Source organism: Podarcis pityusensis, assembly GCF_964106645.2.
Source record: "Podarcis pityusensis genome assembly, chromosome: 4".
NCBI classification, from domain to species: domain Eukaryota; kingdom Metazoa; phylum Chordata; class Lepidosauria; order Squamata; family Lacertidae; genus Podarcis; species Podarcis pityusensis.
Window position 1 is genome coordinate 66,186,432 of NC_138027.1, and position 25,577 is coordinate 66,212,008.

General features: G+C 41.3%; 1 protein-coding gene and 1 long non-coding RNA gene across 8 annotated transcripts in view; one reads left to right on the forward strand and one right to left on the reverse strand.

Annotated features, from left to right (window-relative positions):
• Nucleotides 1-25,577, reverse strand: part of RAI2 (retinoic acid induced 2) — a 95,279-nt gene that overhangs the window by 20,272 nt on the left and 49,430 nt on the right. Inside the window, exon 1 of one of the 7 annotated variants that reach the window (XM_081001654.1) lies at nucleotides 15,901-16,032. The exons of 4 other annotated variants lie outside the window; for them this stretch is intronic. The gene's annotated coding sequence lies outside the window, so the exon portion shown is untranslated. Of the gene's footprint in view, nucleotides 1-9,780; nucleotides 9,905-15,900; nucleotides 16,033-25,577 lie in introns of those variants that run through there. 2 more of the 7 variants (XM_081001649.1, XM_081001655.1) reach the window with 2 other exon arrangements.
• LOC308474798 lies at nucleotides 16,448-17,788 on the forward strand. Its single transcript, XR_013984972.1, has 2 exons — nucleotides 16,448-16,564; nucleotides 16,962-17,788. It is a non-coding gene; the product is annotated as an uncharacterized lncRNA (long non-coding RNA).

Sequence of the window (25,577 nt, forward strand, 5' to 3'; positions counted from 1 at the left end):
TATACTGAATATCACTGGTTACTATTTGTTCTTGGTCTTTTTGTATGGCTATAAAAAACAACAACATCATCCTGGTATAAATCCTTGGATCACCCTTCTTCTCGCCTCTCTTCACAGTGAGAGTTACCCCCGCCTTATAATCCATTGCTGACTTTCAGAAAAGGACATCAGCTTTTATTCAAGGACCTTCAGTCAATGAAACACTCAGTGAGAAGGGTTTTTAAAATCCAAGGACATCACCATTTAGATTAAGCTTCTTGAAGGGTTTTATTTACGAATATGGCTACCTGTTTGAATTAGAAAACTGATTAAATGTGTCATATTTTATCTGTTTTTTCTAAGAACTAGAACTTAGAAAGGCTGCTTATTTGCCTTGCACGCATTCACAGGCACACACACAAAAAACATTTTGAAAGATTGATAGTGCATTTGTTACCTTTCTTACACAGAAATTTTTTCTTGCATATAAACTATTATATAGAGGGTATATAGATCAGAACATGTAATTCAGCTGTTATATACACAACTTGTTTTATAGTTCGTGAGAACATGGTATCAGGCCCTAGCAATTCATTGGGACTTAATCTATGGAACTTTTCTAAAATATATTGATAAACACTTAATGTACAAGAGTTCTTCAGCTTTGCTATTTGAAAAGGTTAGGTCTTGTTTTCAGAAGGGAATTTGGTTTCTCTGCATATTCATACATGATATCTAAGTGTCTTTCAATTGCCTTCCTTTAGCTGTGGCAGGGCTTTAGATTTCTAACACATTAAGAACTTTAGTACAGTGTTAAGGCTTCAGCTACAATTTCTCAAAACCTTAACTGGCTTCAAATACAATCACAATAAAATACTGCCAACACCTCATTGTCCCTATCACGTGGCAAACCTCTGAATGTCCCCTGCACTCTTCCTTACCAGTCAATTACATTCAAGTCCTTGTTTCTGAGGCAGCATTTTCAAATCTCCCCTAGTGATTCTACTGCAATTCACCCACAAATCATTCAATAGGCTATCGTTTCTCTCCTTTGGTTGTTATATCCTGGATCTACCTTAAGGTGAGGTATATCTCAAACCCCACTTCCCCTATATTTGTTACACAAAATAATACATTAAGAATACTGTAATAATGCCTCTATAAATTAAATCTCATTCATTGCACAGGTGCATTCTCTTCAATGGAGTATTAACCTAAAGGCCTATTAGAGACAGATAAGAGGGATGTAAGCATGCAATTTATGTCCACAAGAGCATTCATTTCAATTATTTAGATGCCCCATTAGATAGCTGAATTATCTGTTCTTGTCCATATTCTTCAATTGGTCCTCCACTGTTGGAAGCATCAGGATTGATCCCTAAGACATTATATGCAGTGCATATACATAGATGAATGATTTGATCAGGGATGGGTAACCCATGGCCCTCCGGATTTTGCTTGACTGCCACTCTCATCATCCCTGCCCATTGGCCATACTGGGTGGGGCTGATGGGAATTGAGATTCCAGTTACACACAGAGGACAACAGGTTCCCCATCCCTGGGTTAGACAGTTATCACACTCAAACAGCCATAAATTCTGGTGACGATTTCTTATTGCAATTGTCACTTACACTCAGTGACAGAGTACATGTGTGTATCCATAGGCACCCATATTCACTCCCAGATAAACTGAGAAAAGGACTCTTCTCTGAAACCCTGAAAACTCAGAATCTGCTGTTGAATTTGTTTTCTATGATTTAGCTACAGATGAAACAACAGACATGAGCAATATAGCATAGCTTGCAAACTTTTTGCCTCGATTCATACCATGTTTTGAGACTACAGGAGTTACTGTAAATAACATAACTAAATAACATATGCTTAAGCCTTGATCCAGATCAATTGTGTTCTGTGCTGCTACATCAGTCATAGGGAGAATCTTTCTGCATACTCTCTTGGTCTGAAAAGCATCACGTGTACTGTCGTTTCATGCATAAACTTCATTAAAGGCACGGCTATGAATAGCCCACCAGTTCAAATAACTTATTATATTCTGCCAAGTTTTACTCAGAGTAGACTACTGAAGTTAATGGACCTAAGAAAAAGTATTAACAGCTTTAAAGAGAAATGTGTTGCTTAGCATACTTTGTTATGGTGCAATCAACAGCCTTCTTCAGCTGCTTAAGTGTGCTTTTGCTAAAGACTTTTGTACGAAAAAGTCTAATATGAAAAGCCACTTGAGAGATTTAAAAACACTCACGATATGAATAATAATAATAATAATAATAATAATTTATTATTTGTACCCCGCCCATCTGGCTGGGTTTCCCCAGCCACTCTGGGTGGCTTCCATAGAAACAAAAAATACAGTAAAATATCACAGATTAAAAGCTTCCCTGAACAGGGCTGCCTTAAGATGCCCTCTAAATGTCAGGTAGTTATTTTGTGTAATTGTTTCTGCAGAGTAAAAGTGCCAAGTAAAACAGTTTTTTTTAAAAAGTTAAATAAATAGATCTTTTGTCTGTTCTATTCTTTTTTTAAAAAAACACCTTTGACCTCTCAAGAAGGCCTAAACATACAGAATATTCCCTGCAATTTTACCTTCCATGCTTATGCTTTCTTGACAAACAGATAACCTGTTTATTGAGCATTAATCCTGGTTTATTTTTAGATAGATTAGATGACGTTGCATCAAACATTTTCCAGTCACCACCTTTGCCACAAAAAGTCACATCTTTGGGGAAAGTGGGTTGTATCACAAGACCTTCAAGAACAGCCTGAATGTGCTGGCATATAACTAAATCCCAACTGAAAATAGTGACAGTCAGGAAGTGCCCAATGTTTCAAGAACACACACACACTCAGGAGAAATGACCTTGAACAGGCAGATTAGAGACAAGGCTTTCAATGATCAGGGATCAGTTCTGCAGTGGCTTTCTGCAGCCATGCAGTTAATAGTATATTCTGCTTGCATTCTACACAGACTAAAAGCAGACTTGCAAATCTCCAGCACATAATTTGAAAATGAAGCACAATGCAAGGCTTGTTGGTAAACTGTAGAAATAGCACACAAAAACATTATACAGAGAATGTTTTTAACATAAATCAAAGAAACTGAAAGGGCAAGGAAACCATTGCCGTAGGATAACAATTAGGCACAGATTTTAAATCTGTAAATTAAAGCATGTGATGTTGTTCCTAACGTCTACACACACATCACAATAGGTTTCCAACAGCAACACCCCACAGATATTTTTCTAGAGCAACAGAACGAATGCTTTATATGACCATAGGTACTAAATAACATTTATTGCCACCAGCGTGGGACAGCATTACACTGTGGGAGGACTTTACTAATGAGGGAACAATCAAGCAGCAATAAAAACTTTATGGCATTCCCACATCAAAACATATATTGTCCATGTCACTTTATTGTGGTGCTGTCTGTCCTTTTTCAGTACTGTTCTTACGCTGCATATTTCTGCAACTACATCAGTTCTTCCAGTTGCCTCTTTCCCCCCTTACATCTTTCTACCACTCGTAAGTTATCTCCTTCCCCTCTAACACACAGTTGCATCATTTACCTCCTTTTAAATGTTAGCGCTGAAACAGCCAAGTAACATGCAGGGCATGTTTGAATCCAAAAAGGCAAAAAAACCACATTGTTTTATAAACAGCTGGCTACTTTTTATTTCCTTCAAACGCCAACACAAGGTGTGGTGGAACTGTGAATACAAATTATCAGTTTTATCGAGGGTTATTCAGTTGCTGACATGCTTTATTTCTACATGGATGCAATGAAATCAAATTCCTGGATATGGACCAAAAATCTGCCCTTGTTTACTATGGCCAGTTTCTGTTGGCATTAAGAACAGCCCTTCACACAAAAAAGAGCTCTGAAGGGATGGAGGAATAGAAACATGCAAGCAGCTGAATGACTAGGTTCACACTACTGAATAATTCATATTAAACTGCTGTGCAGTTGTATCAATATTACTAACATTTCCAACCCAGAGACTGGCCATTTCTTTGTCTCAGGAAAGGCAGAGCAGGAGTGTGAATGCATGTAAATCTCTTTAGGTGTTCTCTTCTGACCCATAAATATATGGTGAGGTACCAGTGGTCTTCAAGTGCCAGCTTCTTTGGCACCAGGACACTGCCTGTGCCGACAGCTCTCTGAATTACATGAGATGATGGGGGTCACTGTTTAGTTCACGTGCTTTGCATATTTAAGGGCCCAAATCCAATCACTGATATCCAAGGTTGAAGGATCTCCAACAGCAAGGCCTCTGCAGCTGCCAGTCTCAGTGCTTGGACTACACTGACCAATAAGAAGAACAACGGAATCTGCCTACTACTGAGACAGACCACTGGCCCATATAGCTTAGTATCGTTGGCACTGACTGAGAGTTGCTCTCCAGGGTTTTGGCTCCACCTGAAGATGCTGGAGACTGAATCTAGGGACCTTCTGTATGGTCTGAGCAACAGTTCTTGAAACAGTAATGTAAGGCAAACAGCACTGTAAAGTCCAAACATCAGTATGTATTATGATACTATCTACTTGATCCCTTATGTATACTATAAAACAGAGCTCTTAGATTCTTTTTTTTTTAAATACTATTTATTAAGAGTTTAAAAGTTACAAAAAAAGAAAAAGAGTTAAACAAAGCAAAGAAGCAAAAAGAAACAAAAAACAACACAATACAATGCAAGACAAATAAAACAAAACAAAGACCATTTTAAACAATTTCAATATCATATCTTTCATTCGCTTATTTCCACGACTTCCTCACACCTCCCTTTTTGTATTCCACATCAATTAATTATTTCAGCAATTCCTTTCCATCTTCCTCTGTTTTCTATCCTATAATTATCTTAACACATTCTAACCTTATTTTATTCCCTTTAATGCTCAATTAATCTATTTATACTTAATTTCTTATAACATTTCTGCTAAAGCCATATAACTTCATTCCCACTTTGTTCTAACATTCATTAATTTTGCAATATTTCTATAAATAGTCTTTAAACTTCCAGTCTTCTTCCACCAGCTCTTCTCCCTGGTCTCTGATTCTGCCGATTCTCTCAGCCAGCAAAAAGCAGATGATTCACAAAATTTAGAGGTCTGGCAGGGCAAGTCCACCTCCTTCTTTAGCATCCGTTAATATCTTAAATTTTACTCGAGGCTTCCTGCCCTGCCATACAGATCTAGAGACATCCCTCTGCCACCTCCTGAAACAATCCCTCCTATCCAAAACTTGCAATGTTTGAAACAAAAGCAACATCCCCGACCTCACCGCAACCCTCGTCCCCACCACAGCAACTCGGCCCAACAATAGCAACTTCCAATTTAGCCCTATTTCCAAATCCCCCTTGTCTTCAAGCCAACGTCCTTCACAGTTGCCCTTGAATAAATTCACATTTCTGGCGGTCATACTAACCCCCCATTACCTCTCTTTCTCAACCAATGTTAGTCCTATCTCCTCCTGAATCTCTATCAAGGTTTCCTTTTCCTTGGGTAGGGCTCTGATCCTCAATTTCATCTGTTTCTCTTTAAGTTCAGTCATATCGGGTGTCAGCTCATATTCATCAAATCGTCCTTGTATGGATGGGACTCTCTCTCTCTCCAGTTGAATTACTTTAACTTCAGCAGCGAGGGTTTTCTCCTTAACTTCATCCGCAGTTTGCCGTATCAGGATAGATTCCTGTATCAATTTCTGGGTGGTTTCTGTATTGATATTCACCTTTTCTCCCAGGTTATTTAAACTTTCTACCATTAAATCATTTTTAATATTTGCAGCATCCACTTTCATATTTATCACATCCATTTTCTTGTGAAGCTGTTCCAGCGAATCATTTATTTTCACTAGTACAATCACTAAGGCCTCTTCTGGCGACATTCCGTCTTTCGCATCTGCCATAACACTCAATAGATTCAAGGTCAACTCACAGTCTCACGGTTTTTATCTTACAACTGGAAATTTCCCAGCCCAGATCTTATGCAGCCGCCAGTTTCAAGAACTTCCACTAGAGGGAAACAGTTTCTATTTGTATTGATAAGTAATATCCTCTTAAAGCACAGTTCAAACGACCCCAAACTAATTTCAATTTTCAGTTACTTTCACTGCTGGAAACAGTAGAAACAATGTATCTTCTCTTATGCTAGCTGTCAACACAATCCAAGCACTGTCAATAAACGTCTCACCAAAACGTCGGACCTTCTAGCAGCCCGTTCCCAGGGTCCGAGCGGCAGTGTTTTACCTCTCTTGGTCTCTTCCGCAGGCAAACTCAGTTGACAACTTCCCTCCCCCCTCTTCTCCTGCCTCCAAGGGGGGGATTATATTCTTTACTTATGGAAATTTAGTCTTTTACAAAAGGCTTTCCAAGACTTCAGCTTGCAGCCTCCATTGCTTCAGTCTATTTACAAAAGGGGAAGGCGGACTTCCTGTATTGAACCTTCCCCGTTTCGATGCCAAATTAGACTTTTTTTAAAAAAAATCCAATTTTCCCAAATAGGCTCTACTCACGGGTAGTTACTTTAGAGTCAAATTGTCCACAGGAAAAAGTCAGCGCTCTCCGACAACAGCTATGCGGCTTCGCTCCGTGGAAGAAGCAGATGATTCGAAGCACCATGCCGCTCACCCCACGTCGCTCCGGATCCCCGAAACCGGGTTTCCCCGTGAGTGGGGGAGGCACAAAGGGTGCCCGCCGAATCCCACGCTCACAGGCTTCTCCCACCTGTCATTTTTAACGGGTCTCCGCCTTCGCCGTGGCGGCCAGACCCAGATTTCCACGGAGCTGATTCCTCCCGATCAGAGGAATCCAGCCATTGCCGGAGGCGCCTCCCCGGAAGTTCCCAGAGCTCTTAGATTCAGGAGGACAGTTGAGAGGAGAAGTGTGGGTAGCAGGGAAAAGAGAACTCGTGGGTGTAGAGAAGCACATATGGGGAGGGATGGAGAGGTGAGCTGACCAGCAGCTATATATTTCAACACATACTAAACAGTTTCAAACCATTATCTGGTGGGTTTGTAAACCCTGGTTAAGTGGAACCTAGTAAGCATTAATGATAGTTGGCATCATGTGTACAGCATCAGTTAAGGCCAAAAAAGAAAGGGAGTGGGGAATATATGGCAGGGAGAAGTATGGTTTGCAGAGAGCTCATGCTACCTCTCTACCAGGTCTAGTTCTGCAACATCCCTCAGTGCTCCAGCTCTCTATTTAATTAAGAAAAAGCTGTCAAGGGAGCCACCATGTTTAAAAAGGCTGAGAAAAGAAATAGTGTATAGCAATGTCAAAGCAATTATGACTGGAACAAGAACAGCGCTCCAGGAGCAAGAAGCATGAGCTCCCCTTCCTCCCTCTCCGACTTGGCTCATCTTAAACAAATTAAGTGTTTGGGTTTTTAACCCTATTCCTCATTTATAAAACCCAAGCAAGTAAAATACCATAAGGTGAAATGCCACAACACAGATCAACAAAGAAAATAAAAGCGTTCTCAAATCACAAACAGCAGGCTGAAGGGAGAAGCTGCCCTTGTAGGAGTAATAATCTCAGTCTATGTTGCTTGTCCACTAAGAGCATCCAATCTCTTCTGTCCTTAAGGTCTTAGTACTAACTGTTAAGGCATTAAACTGTCAGAACATTCCATTAACACCAGAGCAGTCAAACAAGGGCTAGCTAGGGAAGCATCAGATGCAGCCTGCATTTACAATACATTTCATCTCTTAACATTAAATTTGCACCTTACTCTTCTTTTTAGCAGATCTACGAATTCTGTGCTTTAATTTGATGGCTCATGCTTAATTCCAAAATGCCCCAAAGCATCACCCACATGCTGGGCTGAAGATTGCTATTGCAATATATAACCAAATGCAGAATGGCATTAGTGTCTGCATAATTCAAGGGTCTTGCCTTCCCTCCCGCGTGAACACTGAGGCTGATTCACTTGTTTCAGCCACGTGGCTAATTTTATAAGACGTGTCACAAGAGATGCCAAATTGTACCCAGGGAGAAAATTATTTACCAATATGGCAGATCCAACCTTGAGCATGGCAGTAGGACTCCATGCACTGAATCTGACCTTAGATTGCCAATTTTTTAAAAGCTCTCCAAGGACTGGTCTCTTTCCTTCCCCAAATACCCCTTCTTCAGTTGTAACATTGAAGTGAAATAAAATAATACTTCACCGGGGTAGGAGTGTTGAGAATTCCAGGATATTAGAGTGCAACCAAGAGGTGGAACATATTTATGAAGCAAGGATTTATGAAGCATATTAAATTATGATATATTTCTAACTATTACTTTTCAACATTAGGTTAAAAATGGTGGGCTTCTATATGTCCCATATGCTTTTACCCATTCCAGTTTTTAATCCATATTCTTATTTAGCCTGTTGACCTCGCCATGACGTCTAGAACAGAATGATTCTTCTCCAGTTGACATCTGTGGAACTTTGCCATTGAAAGCACATCATGGCAGCCTTTGCCGATCTAGTGCCCTCCAGTTGTTTTGAATTACAACTCCTATCAGCCCCAACCAGTACATGTGGGGCTGGTGGGAACTGTAGTCCAAAATATCTGGGGGGCACCAAGTTTGATGAAGCCGGAATCACAGCATTACTGTACACACTAACATACTGCCATGATCAAAATAAAAAAAATCCTTCCAGTAGCACCTTTAAGACCAACTAAGTTAGTTCTTGGTATGAGCTTTCGTGTGCAAGCACACTTCTTCAGATACACAGCGTGTATCTGAAGAAGTGTGCTTGCACACGAAAGCTCATACCAAGAACTAACTTAGTTGGTCTTAAAGGTGCTACTGGAAGGATTTTTTTTATTTTGACTATGGCAGACCAACACGGCTACCTATCTGTATACTGCCATGAGAGGGTGCCATCCCTTTGTTTTCAAATTCTTCAAGATCCATGGGAAAGAATAAAACCAACACTCGCTTAATGCTACTTTGAACTGTTAATGCCAAGCCATTTTCCAAGGGGGGAAAAACAGGAATTTGATAGAAAAGAATGGAGAGCAATTAGTAAAAATTCAAACACAGCAATTTAACTAATCAGTAAGTGTATTTTTAAAAGGGGGGGGGGACTGACCTATATGCAGCTAAGTATCTGCTTAATGACTACTGCTTAGACTACTGCAATGCGCTCTATGTGGGGCTACCTTTGAAGGTGACCCGGAAACTGTACCTAATCCAGAATGCAGCAGCTAGACTGGTGACTGGGAGTGGCCGTTGAGACCACATAACCGGTCCTGAAAAACCTACATTGGCTCCCAGTACATTTCCGAGCACAATTCAAAGTGTTGGTGCTCACCTTTAAAGCCCTAAACGGCCTTGGCCCAGTATACCTGAAGGAGCGTCTCCACCCCCGTCATTCAGCCTGGACACGGAAGTCCAGCGCCGAGGGCCTTCTGGCGGTTCCCTCCCTGTGAGGTTACAGGGAACCAGGCAGAGGGCCTTCTCGGTAGTGGTGCCCGCCATGTGGAACGCCCTCCCATCAGATGTCAAGGAAATAAACAACTACTTGACTTTTAGAAGACATCTGAAGGCAGCCCTGTTTAGGGACATTTTTAATGTTTGATGTTTTATTGTGCTTTTAATTCTGTTGGGAGCTGCCCAGAGTAGCTTGGGAAACCCAGCCAGATGGGCGAGGTATAAATAATAAAATATAATAATAACAACAATAATAACTGTGATCATTAGAACTAGATTTCTAAACTTTCTCCTCTTAAATTTTCAATATGGTCAAGGCTATATTTATTCAATCACTGCATATGGCAAAACTGTACCTTTTGTAGGTATTTCTAGCTTTCTAAGATTCTTCAGCCTGTCAAAATAATGATCCAGTAAGTGCACTGCTTTCCTTGTGGGGAACTGCTTCAACGCTGAAGCCACACAAAGCACCAGCAGGATCTCCTGTAGCATCACAAAGGCTCTTAGGGGCACACCTCTGTGACCTCACAGTGCTTCATTACCACCCCAAGGAAGAGTTTTCTGTGGGATGCTGAGGAAAATACTCACCCTGTTATTCAACAGAGATGGTTCTGAATATGTGACACAATGAAGTCTTGTCCAAAGACAAAACCATTCACAGTAAAACAAGCCTGTTTCCCCGCTTCTGCTCAACATGGTGAAAAACAAAAATCACATGTCAATTCTAGTGCCATCACAAGCACATTCTCTTATTTTGCTTCTTGTTCACTTGCTATTTGGGAAAACCATATCAGCTCTTAACTACATAGACTTGCAAATACACCACGCCCAATTACCCTCTGGTTTAGTCAGAAGAAGTCCTACTAAGTTGCATGGGTAATTTATTTGTATTAATTGATTTATATCAAGTTCATTAATACTGTCATTCAATTATTAAAACATAATACCGGAAATCAAAAGTTTAAAATATTCAATTGTTTGAAGATCCCAGTGGGTGAATAATAGGCGTCACACACACATGCACTCCCTAACCATGTCTACTGGAAGACCCTTAGTGACCCTTTAAGGCCCCTTTTTTGGCCTCGGTGAAAGCAATACACATAGATCCCCAACCACACAGCAGCTCATCCCATTCGTACTCAATAAACCACCCTCCAAAGATGCTTCCTCCACCAGATTTTAACACAGATATCTAGAGGCAAACCCTTCTTTTTCCCTGTCTACCATAGCTGAGAGAGGAGATGAGGCTAGCATGGAGAAGTTCTAGAATCAAAGCTCTTCTGAAGTGGACTGGGCTTTAGGAATACTCCATATCTCCTCCCTCACCTTTTTTCTGGAATCATCATTATTAGGATTGCCTCTGTGTGACAAAGACAGAACCATTTATTTATATATATGCTGTAGTAAAATGGATTTTTGTGATGGGAATAGTAGCAATGTCAAGGAAGTCCTGTCAAGCCCTGCCTCCTCCACAATTACGGTATTTACAAATGATGGGAAATTTATAAATATATAAATAAACTGTGCTGTAACTATGCAGTAATTGGTTTTTACTGGTTTCACGCATTATTTACCTGCCTTTTATGTTTTACTTCATCTTTTATTGCTTTGGTATTTGCTTGCTGTCTCAAGCACCATTTGGTAGAAAGGCAGAATATAAATTTAACAAACAAACGAAGGAAGGAAGCCTCTGACAGTGCCAGAATGAGCTTTCCTAGTGTCAGAGAAGGGTTGGACAGACAGAAAATATCTGGCTTCCAGTGGCCAAGCTGCTAATACGTGGCAGGACAGGATGGAGTTTTTAGTGGAGAAGAAGTTATGCACCTCAAGGCAGCGGTCTGGGAAAAAAAGGTGTTATAGAGAAGAGTTTCCCAACCCAGTGCCCTCCAGATGCTGCTGAACTACAGCTCCCATTAACCTTGGCTATTGCCCACGTTGGCAGGTGAAAATGGGAGTTGCAGTTCAACAACTTCCCAAGAGCCACCCTAGACATCAAGAGAAGAGGTTCTGGTTGCAGTCCTAAATCTACTTAGGAGAAGCACCTTCTGAGGAAAGAATTTAATCCTGAGCAAGCATGCTTCAGGCTGTACTCCGAGAAAGGAAGGCAAAGTGGGAGGCAGTAGGGTAGCAGAGGCCAGGAATTGCAAGAATAAGGCAATCTGAAGCTCACATCGATTTGAAATAATCAGCTGTGCCCCTCCTCCCCCAAGTGTCTTTTTAATACAACATGCATTACCATGTGTGTTTAGCCATTCTTGACAACCACTCATATGATTTATGTAAAAGTAATTGAGGTTAAATTATTTGCCACATAAAACACCCTACATCTAATTTCAACTTTGCAACCTAGGAAGATCTGAAATAAACAAACCCATATGTCATTTAGCTGAGGCTGGCAGCTGGGCCTAATTAGGGCCATTTTTATTGTACTGAAGAACGTTGCAGCCCTCTATCCTGAGGTCTTTCGTCTAGGATAAATGCCTGCCATTCTCTAGCACATCCATAGTTTAGCCACTGGCAACCTAGTCTGTGAGAAGCTTTGAACTTTTCTTTGAATACTAACTGCCCAGTTCAGATGTAATCATGGTTTAGCACTATAAGAATACAGTGGTACCTCGCAAGACGAATGCCTCGCAAGACGAAAAACTCGCAAGACGAAAGAGTTTTTCGTTTTTTGAGTTGCTTCGCAAGACGAATTTCCCTATGGGCTTGCTTCTCAAGACGAAAAACGAAAACGTCTTGCAAGTTTGTTTCCTTTTTCTTAAAACCGTTAATACCCAGGGTGCATTGCTTGAAGAGGTGCAGTTGTGACTTGACTTCGAGGAGCAACTCATAGCACGCGGTGTGGTAGCCTTTTTTGAGGTTTTTGAAGACTTTGGTGATTTTTGAAGCTTTTCCAAAACTTCTTTTGCAGCCATTTGGTAAGTTAAACTTTTAAAACTTTTTGGGGGGTTTTTGGATTTTGGGTTGGGGTGTTTGGAATTCAAGGACTTGGTGTTGGGGAAGGGTTTGCAAGAATCTGGAAGCTTGTGTGTTTTTTTCCTGCATTTTTATGATTTTTTGTGACCATTGGGGCACTCTGCTGTTGTTAAAAAAAAGATTTCTGGGTTTGGATTTCTGTGTGGTGGGTGGCTGGGGGGGGGGTCAGGGAATTGTTGAGAAGGAGTTTGCAAGAATCTGGAAGCTTGTGTGTTTTCTGGCTTGGTTTGGACTTTTTTTGACCATAGGAACACATTAATTGATTTTCAATGCATTCCTATGGGAAACCGTGCTTCGCAAGACGAAAAATTCGCAAGACGAAAAAACTCGCAGAACGAATTAATTTCGTCTTGCGAGGCACCACTGTACTTGTGTTGTGAACCACCCTGGGATCGTCAGATGAAGGGTAATAAACAAATAGTAATAATAGTAATAGCAGCAGCAGTAGTAGTAGTAGTAGTAGTAGTAATGCAAGCCTACTGTTCATATGAACAAACCATAGTGTTCCATTGTATCTCAACTCAGGCAACTATGGTTTATTTGAACTGTGGTTTAATCCTAATTTCTTTGAATTTACCAAAGTTTTGCTGAGATGTTACCCTAACATTCAAAACCAAAAGTGAATGCTTCAATCTCCTCTCCTTAGACACCAAAGGGGAGCAGAGAGGATAGCATGTGAGCAGAGGCTCACCAAGGCCTGTTATTGAAAAGCTAAATCATGGTGTTACATCTGAACAAAGTCAAGTAATAATTTCTATTCTACTATATCTAATTAATTTTGCATTAGACTATAAATAGGAAAATCTAGTGAGTGTGTACATTGGCAACATTTCAATTAACATTAAATGCATATTTCACCCACATGATTTTATATGCTCAGGAAAAAAGCAGAATGCTTTAAAACATATACAAAATCCTCATCTGATTCAAGAAGGGTATCTATTCAAACCCACTCCACTGACACCCACTAATAAACTGTTTTTCTAGTTATAGGGCCAGCTCAGATTTCTTAGTCTGAGCTTTACTATTCTAGAAAAACATAAAAGGCCAAAGCCTCGTCTTTTTTTATTTGGCAAATATTCCCTCTAATATTAAAAATTTTAACCTAGCGTGTAGGTTTGGCTATCTCTGTGAAGCCCCTAGTGGCAATTTCCATTTATCACAGGCCACTATTACAGTAACAAAATAAGGCTATTAGATGGAGTAAGAGGAGCTTAAGAAATTGGCTTTTCCTCTAGAAGATTCCACAGCCAATCCTGTAAAACACAATTTCTATCACATGTGCAGGATACCCATTTGACCCACTATTTCTTCACAACAACTAATCCTTGGCCTCATGGAAAGAGAAAGTGCTTATATCCTTAGAGGGTAGGAGGACCAAGCAAACAATTTTTTTGAAAATAAATTAAAAAGAAGCCAACAATGCACTGAAAATCAGAAACTTCAATTAATCAGCACACTCTTATCTGAAGCTGTTCCATGAGAAAGAACATACTGAAAAAGGAAAATGCAATAAATTAGTTTATTGGAAGAATCTCAACATATTCTTGCTTGTAAACTAGCATTTATCTGGCAAACCCAATAGCAAACAAATGAGCAGGGTATGACTTAAAATTCAGGCAAAAGTGTGTTTTATTTCCCATCCGCAATGTATTCTGTGCAAAGTAGCACTTGGTCAATGTAAAATCTTCACTGAAATATTTAAACACGCTCCAGTAACCAAATAATGCAACTTCAAACCAGAATCATAGACAGAAAAATAATAAAACCACTATCACCTTGTCCAGAACAAACAAATGCACCGAAGGTGAAAGAAAAACCAAGGGACTATTTCCTACTGAATAACTTTAACTATAGACAGTATATTTTTTAAGAGTGATACATAAGCAACTGCTCTGCAATGATTACAAATATTAAACTAAAAAAAGCAACTGTTTAATTTCATATTATTCATTGTTTTGGGTTTGAGTGTATCAATCCAAGGTTTAAAAAAATATCGCTGACTAATAAGTCTGCAGCATGGGTTTGGTTTTAATCCTCACCTCATGATCTACCACTACCTCTCCAAATTATTGTTTTTAGGAAGTTTAGCAGAGGGAGATGTATGCACCCATAAATCTGCACTTGACCCTTGTCCTCCTCTTCCTTCATCGTTTACACACCATGTCACTCCCTGTCCAAAACCCACTCCTGGGACTTCGGCAATTGAAACACAAAGCAGCAGCTGTTTGGCAACATTTCTAACCCTAAACAGCAAATGCAATGAGATTTCATTTCAGTAAACATGCAGACCTTCCTCAGTGCCGAGCGAAACAATAGCCACTCATTTATGGGTAAAAGACATTGCAGGAAAGGGGGAAGGAAGCAAATATACTCCAGCACAAATGCATTTGCTCAACTTTTTTTTACCACCGGAGCAAAGTGATCGGAAATAAGGAATGGAAGCTCATTTTGCATTGTATTGCCATCTATAAATGGGAAGATTGCCTATGGGTATCTTTATTGTACAGCTCTGTTCCAATAAAGGCCATATAGCTGCTGGCACATTTGGTGCTACCTTTTAAGAGTCTCTCATCTTCCCTTGTGCTGTGCCATTTCCCAGAATAGGAGAAAGACTCTCGCAAGGCCCGGCACACATAAATGCTGCAGGTCCAATTTGGGACTGCTGCATAAAGTCAAAATGAGGCGGATGCTGTCAAAAGACACCACTGGGATCATTCCCTCCTCCGCCTCCCTTCAATGATTTAGCACAAAATACAACTTCACAGCAAAGCATGCCAAGTAGGAGCCTTGGGGAAGCACTCGCTGCATTGCTAAAGCATCCCCTTCTAAAGGATCCATTCCTTCCTGTGCAGCCAAACCCATCAGATGGCAAAATGGATGCTTCACAACAACCTCAGTCTCCCCTCTTATGGACCCAAATTGGATGGGAAACCAGTCCCGAGTACAGAGAAAACAACCTCGCCCCCCCCCCCATTTTCTTTTTCAGGCAACCCTTTATGATTATGCCACATATATAAATTATACCTTTATGATTATACCACACACACACACACACACACACACACATATATAAAGGGAGCTCTCCTCCTCCCTCCCCCCACATTAAAGAGATAATTCCCCATAAAGCATCCTCTGAAGAGGGGCGATGGTGAGCACCTACCTCCCCATCCTCCCTGGACTCAGGCAACCTGTCAACCGGAGAGGGCAGCCCGCCCCCGCCCCCCGCCTGGAGGGCTGACCAGGTTCAGAGGCATCCACCCCCCACCCCACCCCAGAGAAGAGACCCTGCGCTCGCTCCCCCTCCCTTCCTTAACCTTCTGCTCCAGAGCCTCCCCCCTCCCTTCCCAAGCAGGGCGCCCGCGGGGGGGGGGGGGGCTGAGCGGGGCAGGAGCGCAGAGGGGGCGCCCGCGCCGCTCCTCTCCCAGCCCGTTCCTCCGGCTGCCGAGGTCTCCCATCTGCTGCCGACCCGAGAGCTTTTGCCCCGTGGCTGTTACCTCGCTGTCCTCTCTGCCGGCGCTGCCTTAGCTGGGCTCCATGGACCGGGCGGACAGGCTGGGTGGGAGGCTGGGAAGACGCGCGGCAGCCTCCCTTTTCGCTGTTTCAGCTGCAGCTGGCCAAGGCTTCTCTCTTTCGCCCACCCCCCACAAACCCACCCCCCCCCCTTTTTAACAACGTCCTCGCAACGAGACTGTCAGGCTCTGCCCGGCTGACAACGAGGGCGAGCCGCTCTACGTGCCGCTTCAACGCGCGCCCTGCCCTGTCGTCGCTGCTGCTGCTGCTGCTGCTGCTGTCTGGTGTCTGAGTATCCCTGGTATCTCTCCGTCTCCCTCACACACACACACACACACAGAGGGGGCGGGAGGGAGGGAGGGAAGGGGCGGAGCAGTAGGAAGCCGAGCTGTGCCCGCCTCCAAATTGGTGCGGGGGTCCGTGGTTCCAGGGCGCATGCCCGCCGTCTCCAAGCGCGAGAGGCGGGCTTGGCACGCGCCGCCGCCGGTCTCCCCCCCCCCCCCGCACGCGCGTTAAGCAAGCAAACGCCAGCTGCTTAACTTCCCACCCTCCTTGTACAGAAACGTCCTCCTGACATGAGGAGCATTTTGGCTGCGAAGGGCTCGGGGGTCGTTCAGGGCGGAGGAGGAGAAAGAGGGCGCGGGGAAGGTGGAGCGGCTTCCCTTGGTTTTTTCCTGGCGCGGAGCTCCCAAGGGAGACGGAAAGAGGCGCGGGGGGGGGGGGTTGCGGCTGGTTGGGGGGGGGGGAGAGAAGGGTGCAGGGAGAAAATGGCCACGGAGAGGGGAAGCCTAGGGACCTCTCGGTTGCAAATCTGGTTTGGCGGGGGGGGGGGAGCATAAATCCGTTTTGCTAGAGGCATAAAGCAGGGGTAGGCAACCTAAGGCCCGTGGGCCGGATGCGGCCCAATCGCCTTTCAATATGGCCCGCGGACGGTACGGGTATCAACGTGTTTTTACATGAGTAGAATGTGTCCTTTTATTTAAAATGCATCTCTGGGTTATTTCTTGGGCATAGGAATCCATTCATTATTTTTTCCAAAATATAGTCCAGCCCACCACATGGTCAGAGGGATGGTGGACCGTCCCACGGCTGAAAAAGGTTGCTGACCCCTGGCATAAAGGGTCTGTATTGTGCATGCATTTGGCAGCGTCCTTCAGGGAGAAGTGAGGTGTCTTGGAAAGAAGTTTATTGTAAATTTGGGCCTGCTCTGCAGGGTGGGTTGCACTGCAGATGGATATGAATAGCAGAGGAGAGGAAAGCTGAGGAGTAAAGAGGGGAAGTTTGCTCTGCATTAAGACAGCCTGAGACTGAAGGGGGGGGGCGGTTCTGGCGCAGAAAGGTACTACTGAAAGATTAAGGATTTGAAGATGACATCTCTAATATTCTGCATTATAGAAAAAGAATTTGGGATTGTGGCAGACCAAGCTACTCTAATATAAGGAAAGATACGAAAAGTTATAATGTATTCTTATGTCTGGTTTTATGTTCCATTACATAGCACACATTTAGTAATTGCAGTTTATATCTTCATGCAGTGGAACATTTTGGAAGGTGGGTTGCTGTCTCTGTGGTTGGAATGCCTCTTGAGATAAGGCCAAGCTTGGCACAAGCGTTCCCAAGGAGGGGACAAGGCTCTTCATCCTCATTTTGACACCATTTTGAATCAAGATGGCAGACTGAAATGTGTCTTTGGCATCACTGTGCCCTTTTTTGGCATAGTTTTGGCTGCGTCTTGATATGTCATCGCCAAACTTGGTGTGAACGTTCCCAAGATGGGAGCAGCAGCCTTCGTCAGTGTTTGGATTCTGGGTGCCAATATTGAATCAAAAATAATATTTTTATATGACATTCATTAAATATTTTAAAACTCTGCTTCGTGGTCTCTGTGCCCTCTTGTAACACACTAAAATCTGTTATATAGACTGTCATAAGCATTTGTGAATATAGAAGAGGGTGCCGCAGCATGGGAAGAGTGTGTTTGATTTTTTTTTTTCTTTTTACCCTTCAGAGTTAGTTATTAGCACCAGGTAATTGTGATTTACATTACTGTACTTGTTTGTAAATAATTTCAGTTTTTGCCATAATAGTTTCTGCCAATGCTCTGGCATTTTTGGACTATAGCACTAGTGTAGGGCTGCCATACGTCCTGATTCTCCAGTACATGTCCTGGAATTGCCTGGATTATTTTCTTGAAATTGGGCAAATGTCCTGGAAAACCAGCAACGGGGGTTAAATCGTGCCGAAAATGCCTTAAAAAAGCTCCCAAACTCAAAAATTCTTGTAGCTCAACAACTTCTGGGGTATCCTGATTTTTTACTTTTTGAAATATGGCAACCCTACACTACTGACTTTCCTAGCCTATCAGTTTGCACCATATATATTTAGCATATACACTTATTTTTGTAAAGTCCATCTTAGAAAGTTTGGTACATTAATCTTGATTTTGTTTACTAATATTACATAAGCTTGCCAACTACATATAGTTGGGGTTTTTTAGTTCCATCATTGATTCTATAAAAATCAGGCAACGATTGCTCTTCCAATTTGCTGTTTCATTTAAGCACTTGAATGATCTTCACACAGTACATTTTGAAATAATCAGTGTCAGAAGAAAGAAAATGACTAAAGCAGCTTAGGTATGGCTTGGTGACATGTCTGAATTGACAAGCTATGGTTCACAGTCAGCAATCTATGGTTTGGTGTGATTATGACCATTGTTCAACCACCAGAAGTCATGCCATGGGCCTGATTCGAGGTCAAACCACAGCGAGTTCTATGTTAGGATTACTGTAGTGTGTACGGTATAAGGCCTGAATTGTGCCACTGTGTCACTGATTGCTTTATTCATTTCAAGATTTTCATCCAAAGCTTTTTCCATAATTACATTCTTTTATAAACTAGCAAAGTAGAAAAGGGTTAGGCGGGTAATCAGGCTAACAGGGTTGCAAGAACATACACATGGTCATAGTTATATAGGGACTCATAAGTAAATGTGATTGTACTTTTTAAGGCTATGAGATGTCCACTGTTCCTTACAATATAATTACTGTATCTTCCAGCACCTCTGCTATGTATACGTTTGTGTTGATGCTGTTTATAAATCAAAGCAATTTCAAAGGAGTGACTCTTCCAAATACAATAACTATATATACAGTTATTAGATGAAGTTACAGCAAATTGTTAAATAAGGTGTATATAATTGCCACAAGGATTGTGACTGTTCTAGGTTTTCTGAACATTTGATAAATTTTGGGGTCACTGCTCTATGGAATAGCCAAGTGCTGCCCATAAAGAAAAGACACCCAACACACACTTCAAATATGACGGAAATAATCAAATCTTTCTGTGGCCTGAGGGACCATGACCTTAATTTAAAATCAATCAAAAAAGCCTTCTGTTGTTGGTGGCTGGTTGCCCTATTCATAGGTCTAATGCTGATGTTCTCACAAGCCTGCCATGGTCAATTTCATTGAAAAGTTGAGGCGCGTCACTTTACTGTACATGTCTTGGGGAAAGCAAGACATATCCCCAAGCTTTAGCATGTGGCAGGGAGAGATTATTATTTCTTTATATGAACTTACTATATTACCTACATTACTGATAATGTGTATTATGTGTGCATCAGCAAATATATCTCATGGCATGAAATATCTGGGGCATTTTTTTTATATCACCCAAGAATCCTCAAATGCTAAATTTTAAAAATAAATCCTAAAGTGAGCTAAATCACAATAGAACCCTAAATTATAATTATGAGATTGAAATAAATAAGGAAAATAAAGTATCTACCCATTTTGCAATTCCCATGAAGTGTGAAGAATGCACATGTGTAGATTTAGCCACGTCCCTCTGAAAACAAAATGCATCACAAGTACAGGTCCCATGTTTTCCTTTATGAGTATTATTTTGTATGAAGATGGTATGTGCCAGATTCTACATATGCAAGAGCCTTTCACATGCCTGTGTCTTTTTTGTATTTGAGTATGGGTGAGGAAGTGTTTCCCCTTCTCCTGGTTTTACTAATTAAATGAACACTCTCAAAAACCTTTTTATAAATTCAACCTTGATCCAAAATATCATGCTGCTCTAGGAGCCCAAGCAACTGAATATTAACTTTTTGAAATGCAGGTTCTGCTGTTGGGTTGCAGAGGGAAAGAATCACACTCTACATCTAGGTGGAGAAGTATGTGCGCTATTTCTAAATGCATAGTGTCCTGAGTAGGAGGCAATTTAGTAGGGATTATAAATGCAAACTGCAGCAAAGGAACAGAATGTGCATACAAAATAAACACATTACAAATTCAAAGACTAGGTTACAATATGGCTGGTTATGCTCCTTCCATGTGCTGGGTAATCTTGGGGAAATGAGCATTCTAATGGGTCATGTTCTACATCCAATTTTCCAAAATTCACTGGAAAAATCTTGTGTTAGATGCAACACAAAATCATCTGAAGTTGTCAGGATCTGTAACTCTATACAGTACTCAAATACTGAGAAGTATGGAGCAGTTTCTTATTGCCCAATTCAGGCTCCAGAATTCATCTGAGCCAATAAAAGTTACTCTTTTTTTTTTTTTTGTTTAATCCCCATGGCTTCAAATACAGCTACTCTGACTTAACTGCCTTGCATGCAATCTTGATTTCTGGAAGGCTGACCATTCCTGGTTCAATGCTGATAGGAGCCCACAGTATGCCAGATTCTTTTAAGTAGAAAAGAAGGAAATCCCAAGGAAGAAAGGGACTTACGCGAGAAACAGCATAATATAAAATGACAAAGGTAAGTGGATACAGGATGTCAAATACAAGAGTTTGCTTTTAAAAAGGAAACATTTTCTTTAAAAGCATGTTAACAAAATAACATAAATGATGAGAAACAACCGTCTTCCCAGAAAATATACCATGGCTCAAAGCTTTTCATCTCTGGAGCAAATGCTTTTATATACTCCAGTAAACCATGAATTATATAGTAATTTAACTCCAAGCACATTCATAATTTCCCATTAGGGGGCAAGGAGAGTTTCTTCCCCTTCCTTTTTAATGGGGAAGTAGAGGAAAGGACAGGTCATACTAAGGGTATGACAACTTGCATCCTTTCCCTTCACTCATCAGGCCAACAGACACACTTGCACTGAGTGAGTTGTATCACTTGGGAGAGACCCATCGTAGAAACACCAACATAAATTAGATACAAACATCTCAGCTTCCCTATATCCAACCATCAAGTCCAATATGTGTATTTTTATCAAGCATTTCATATAAATGAAACTATGGGAGTTTGTAAAGATTTTATGTGGTTCTGGCAAGAAAATAAAACATTTGGTGATAACTTGCAATGATGAGTCCAGGAAATTGTCCAACATATATGGCGCGTGTTATTAATTTTCAAATATATTAAAAGTATTTTGAAACCTGTTTTGGTCATGCAGCTGTTAATATGCATTAATAAAATGTGAGGATGATCAGAGTAACACATCAGGTACTGATGATTCTCTTATGTGACCTTCAGTGTTAAGCAAGCTGAGCACCCGCAGCTTATATAAATTGTTCACACATAATGTAACACTTCTGTTACATGTTGACAGACTAGCTTGGAAGTTATAAAAATAGACTAGTAGAAAATACGGTGGGAAAAAGAATGCAGGCCTAACTAAGCAGGCCTGAAAAGAATCAGAAAGCAGGACTCAAAAACTTATATGTAATCCCTAAGACATACTAGCAGCTGACAGCTATCAAACAGCCAGAAGAGAATCTATTTATCTATATACATTCATAAAAAACACATGTGGTATACAATGTAAACGACATATCACTACAATGAATCAAAACAACTTTGAAAACTAGTTGGGTTGTGTTTTTTTAAATAAAAAACACACATTCCAAAATAGTATAGTTTTTAAAAGACAGCTAGAAGAAAGCAGGAAGGACATCTGCACCTCTTGTGGCAGGGCACGACCTGCCACACTAAAGGCTCAGTCCCTGATAAAGGCAGACTGAACTTCAGGTGGGTGGGGGAACCATCAAAAGGATGTCTCACTGGCTGAGGTGGAGCACAGGGAATCAAGTGGTTCTTACATCACATTAGGCCCAAGTTATTTTAAGGTTTTGTGATTTAACACAAGAACCTTGAATCTAGCTTGGTAGCAAACTCGCAGCCACCATGGCTTTCTCAGCAAAGAAGTAGCATGTTCATCAGCTCAGAAGCTTTATCTAATATTCATAGCACAAGACATATATTTAGGGAGCTGTTCTGGGCAGCACTTGAACAGCCGACTGCATGAGCCAACAATGGCTTCCTTTGCCAGCCAGAAATATGACTGGGACATGGATTCCAATTTACGAGTCAACTGGCCTTCCTGCATCAATTATAATCTTTCATGGGGAAAAAAACATGTTCTTTCTGAAGAGAGATGCTATAGTGAATTTGCTTATGTATTTAAACTGTTTACTGTAGTCAAAGGCAATCCAATTGTCCCCTGGGGAAACAGTTTCATTTGCCAATGCAGGAAATCATGGACATGGGCCATTTGGCAATTGCTGTTGTAAAAAAATATTAAGGGGGAAGCTCAGGAATCACAGCCTGTGTGTGAGGGTGTATGTGTCAGTGTGAGAGAGAAGTATTTGTGTCAATGAGGTGTTTTCAAGGTGCTCTTTCTTAGTCACCCATCCATCTTCATAACATACTTGAAACACCATTCTAATGAAACAATTGTCATTGTTTTGGTTGCTCATTTACTATTTCTGCTTTTGTTTTTTAAACAAAAATTGCTGGGAGAGATTTACTTGGAAGACTAGAATATATATTCTTCTAGATCATCTGGATTTTTGATGCAGCATCAGGAAGCAATTATTTTTTAATAGTGTAGTGAAGCTGGAGTCTTCAAATTAAATCATTTCCCATAACTTTTCAAAGAGAATGGTTGCTTGTCATGTCGCAAGTGCTCAGTCAGAACAGCTGTTGCTTCCACCAAGCAAAGCCCTATGAAATATTTGTCACCAAATGAATGCCATTACCTAATGGCATGAGTATCACAAGCAAAGGATCACCTCACACAAAGCAGTGAAGAAGACTTTTGTATTGGTTTGTCAGCCAGCGACAACGGGCTCCAGGGCAAGGGTGTGCATCCCCCGGGTTAAATTTGACATTGATATTGAAATTGCCCTCCAAAAAAAGAATCCAACCCAATGACGTTCTGATTGATGAAATAAGGCCAGATGATGCCCAGATGGTTTGTAGATTAACACTGGCCGCCTGTACACATCCAAATCACTTCCGTGTGCCTCTGCTGAAAATTTGTGCTGGGCTAATCAGAGTCTGAATTTTGAGATGTGTGAAAGTACAGTAAGTGAAAAATACCTTCTCAGTCAGCACACAACCTTCTGAAAAGAAGAGCGTGACAGCAATAATGTGACATCAATAATGGTTAGCTGGCTTACTAATAACAGAATCAGACCCTACGTTACAAATTGAATGATCTCTGCTGTTGCACTTCAAACAGCTATTTTTAAATTTTTATTGCAAGCCCCCTTCGATGGGCATTACCAAGAGAAGTGACCTGGAAATGTTTTAAATAAAAATAAAAGTAAGCTTTCTAGGGGAACCCCCCAATGGCGTAAAGGTAAAGGGACCCCTGACCATTAGGTCCAGTCGTGGCCGACTCTGGGGTTGCGGTGCTCATCTCGCTTTATTGGCTGAGGGAGCCGGCGTACAGCTTCCGGGTCATGTGGCCAGCATGACTAAGCCGCTTCTGGCGAGCCAGAGCAGCACACGGAAACACCATTTACCTTCCCGCCGGAGCGGTACCTATTTATCTACTTGTACTTTGACGTGCTTTCGAACTGCTAGGTTGGCAGGAGTAGGGACCGAGCAATGGGAGCTCACCCCGTTGCGGGGATTCGAACCGCCGACCTTCCGATCAGCAAGTCCTAGGCCCTGTGGTTTAACCCACAGCACCACCCGCGTCCCTGGAAATGTTTTAAATAAAAATAAAAGTAAGCTTTCTAGGGGAACCCCCCAATGGCATAGCATTCAATTATTACAGAGAGGAAGTCAGCCATCTCTCTTTTCAGGCTCACTTTCAAGACTGCCTAGCTATTGTTCGCTTTCATACACACAGACAGACACCTGGCTGATGTCACCTCCAGACAGGGGAGGGCAAGGCAAGAAAGAGATGCCCCTTTGTGCTAACTGACCAGAAGGATCTCTAGCTATTTACTTTCTGTAGGAACCCATTTCCCTGGCTTATAATACAAAGTGGGTACTTAACTGACCAAGCAAGGGTATTTATGTCACAAAGAAACAGCCCCCTTTTCCTGCAGAATCCCATATTTACAACTGTAAAACCAAAAGGCAGGAGGAGACTCCAAAAACCCATTTAGTCCAACCCCAATCTCATTGCAATGCATAGGAGAAGCTCCAGTTTTAAACTGCTGCTATTTTATATTTAGGACACTTATTTATTGGCAATCATTTTTCTAAAGTGATAATTATACACAGCATTTTACCCGATATGTATAAATGGTTCACTGTGAAAAATCTTACATGTAAATTAATGAGAGTTCCATTTCATGGTCTAGATTTGCATTAGTCCATCAGTTTATAATTTTCCCATCCCTGTATATAAAAACCCTTCAAAACCAATGCATGAAATCTCAGACTATGCTGGCACTAGTGAACTGTTATGTGACAGCTCCTACAATCAGCATAGCCTCTAAATGAGTAATATTCATTGCGCCTAGCCGCTAATGTCATGGTGATGGCACATGACATTACATTATGATGCAAATACAGAGTGATCCAAATAGCTCATAATATATCAAACAAATAATGTATGTAAAAATGATCCCGGTAACACATGATATAAATAAATTTGTTATGACTGAAATGATATACAATTTAAATGTCACATCCATTCCTCAAAAATTGAGGCTAGAAGACGGCGACCTTTCGCATGGTGCCCTAATCATCCCTAGGCACATTGTATCTTTATGAATTTATTCCTACATTTCATCAGGGTACATAGCCCAAGCAAAGGAAGCAAGTGACCCATGATCTAAATTTCTTTTTTTTTAAATAACATTATAAAAATATGGCAATATCAATATTTTATTGCAAGGGCAACCCAAATGCAACTTACTCTGAAAACCCATTCAACTCTATGAAGTTCCTCTTGCAAATCAGTTTGGAATCTTTATCTTTACAAATGTCATTTACTAACATGATGGGTAAGATCTAATCAAAGGAGACCAGACAACAAAAAATACTGGGTGAAAATGAAAGCTTCATTCATAGGTTAGTGTGCTTTTTTAAAAAACATAGTGCATGTTTACTGCTGACATCTGCATAGAGAAACCAAGTAGGGAAACATAGACACCAAATAACAATGAAGGTCTGGAAATGTTGCGAGGATGAAAGGTGCCGATGGTGTTGCAGTCTTGCTAATTATTGTCTCAGATGGAATGCTCCCTAGATTACTATAGTGGTACCTCAGGTTACATATGCTTCAGGTTACATACACTTCAGGTTACAGACTCCGCTAACCTAGAAATAGTACCTCGGGTTAAGAACTTTGCTTCAGGATGAGAACAGGCGGTGCGGTGGCAGCAGGAGGCCCCATTAGCTAAAGTGGTGTTTCAGGTTAAGAACAGTTTCAGGTTAAGAATG